Below are 1,564 nucleotides of genomic sequence, written 5' to 3'. Positions count from 1 at the left end.
CTATGAGTCGCAGGCGACTCGACGGCACATAACAACAACATCCATTAATGATCAGGATTGTCCTGAACCACAGAATTCTGTCACCTAAAGCTCTAAGTTCCCAGTGAGGCCATTTTCGATGCCAACATAAGGATAGAGATTATCTCCTCCAATTTAAAAGTGAAACTCTCAGTCCTTGGAAAGTAAACGTAAGGGCTATTGCCCCTCCGAGATATAAAATGGAATGACATCTCTCTATTCTTTCTTCATAACTCTCAAAGTGCTAGTGTCATGGGCGGCCGGCAACACACCAGCTGCTTCACATCTGCCTGAATGCAGAGCTGGCAAGCCCGGACTGGCCTCTTCCCAGCTGCCAGGCACTTCGCAGCTTTTCTCTTTCCTTTGAATGCATTTTATCCTCACACTCTGAACAACAAAATGTCCACCTGCAGGCAGTCTGTATGCTCTGGCCCTTTTCCCACCTCAACCCTCAGCGTGAAGCAGGTGCGAAGCTTGGCTGTGGCAAAGAGGAAAGAAGAGGGGCAGAGAGGACACGAGAAAGAGGAAGGAAACAAGGGAGGGAGGGGAAGGAGGAGCAGCTGAGCAAGAGTGGATTAACCAGTGAGCATGGTTTCCACAAGCTTGTGTTGGGCAAGAGGCACACTGGTTTAATTGTGGTGAGCAATTTCACGTGTGTTTCACCACACTTTGCTTTTTTATTGGGTAACACTTTGTTTATTGGATATAATCTTGCCTTGGAAAAGGGTCCTAGCAGATGACTCTGAATCTACAAGATGGTGGGATGTGAGTGGTACCAGTTCTGTGCCTCATAAGTATTAGGTACTACAACCAGGAAAGGATAAAATGGATGAATGGGACCTTCTAAGAATTAAATCCCTATGCACATCCAAAAACTTCTCCAACAGGGAGAAAAGGGAAGACACAGAGTGGGGAAAAAATATTTGGCAATGACAAGTCTGAGAAGGGACTCATATCTAGAAATTTATAGAATACTGCAGCACCTCAACAAGAAAAAGGTAAACAACTAAATAGCAAAATGGGCACAGGATAAGAACAGACACTTCACCAAAGAAGACATTTAGATGGCAAACAAATACATGAAGAAATGCTCAAAATCACTAGCTCTAAGAGAGATGCAAATCAAAACTACTATCAGATATCATCTTACCCCAGTAACAACAGCAAAGTTCAACAGAGCTACAAACAACAAATGATGATGAGGTTACAGAGAAACTGGAACCCTTATTCACTGTTGGGTGGAGTGTAAAATGGCACAACCACTATGGAAGGCTGAACAGGGCTTTCTCAAAAAGTAGGAAGTAGAAATACCATTTGACCCAGCAATTCCTCTACTGGAAATATACCCTAAAGAAACCACAACCACCATCCAAACGGATATACGCACAACCATGTTTATTGCTGTGCTATTTACAAAAACAAAGAGATGGAAGCAACCCAAGTGCCCATCAACAAATGAATGGATAGAAAAACTATGGTATATTCATACAATGGAATACTACACAGCACTGAAGAATAATAAACTTGTATAACATTAAATAACATG

Source organism: Elephantulus edwardii, unplaced genomic scaffold (genome assembly GCF_000299155.1).
Source record: "Elephantulus edwardii isolate Elephantulus edwardi_28Jun2011 unplaced genomic scaffold, EleEdw1.0 scaffold00057, whole genome shotgun sequence".
NCBI lineage: Eukaryota > Metazoa > Chordata > Mammalia > Macroscelidea > Macroscelididae > Elephantulus > Elephantulus edwardii.
Note: the sequence above shows the minus strand (reverse complement) of the source record.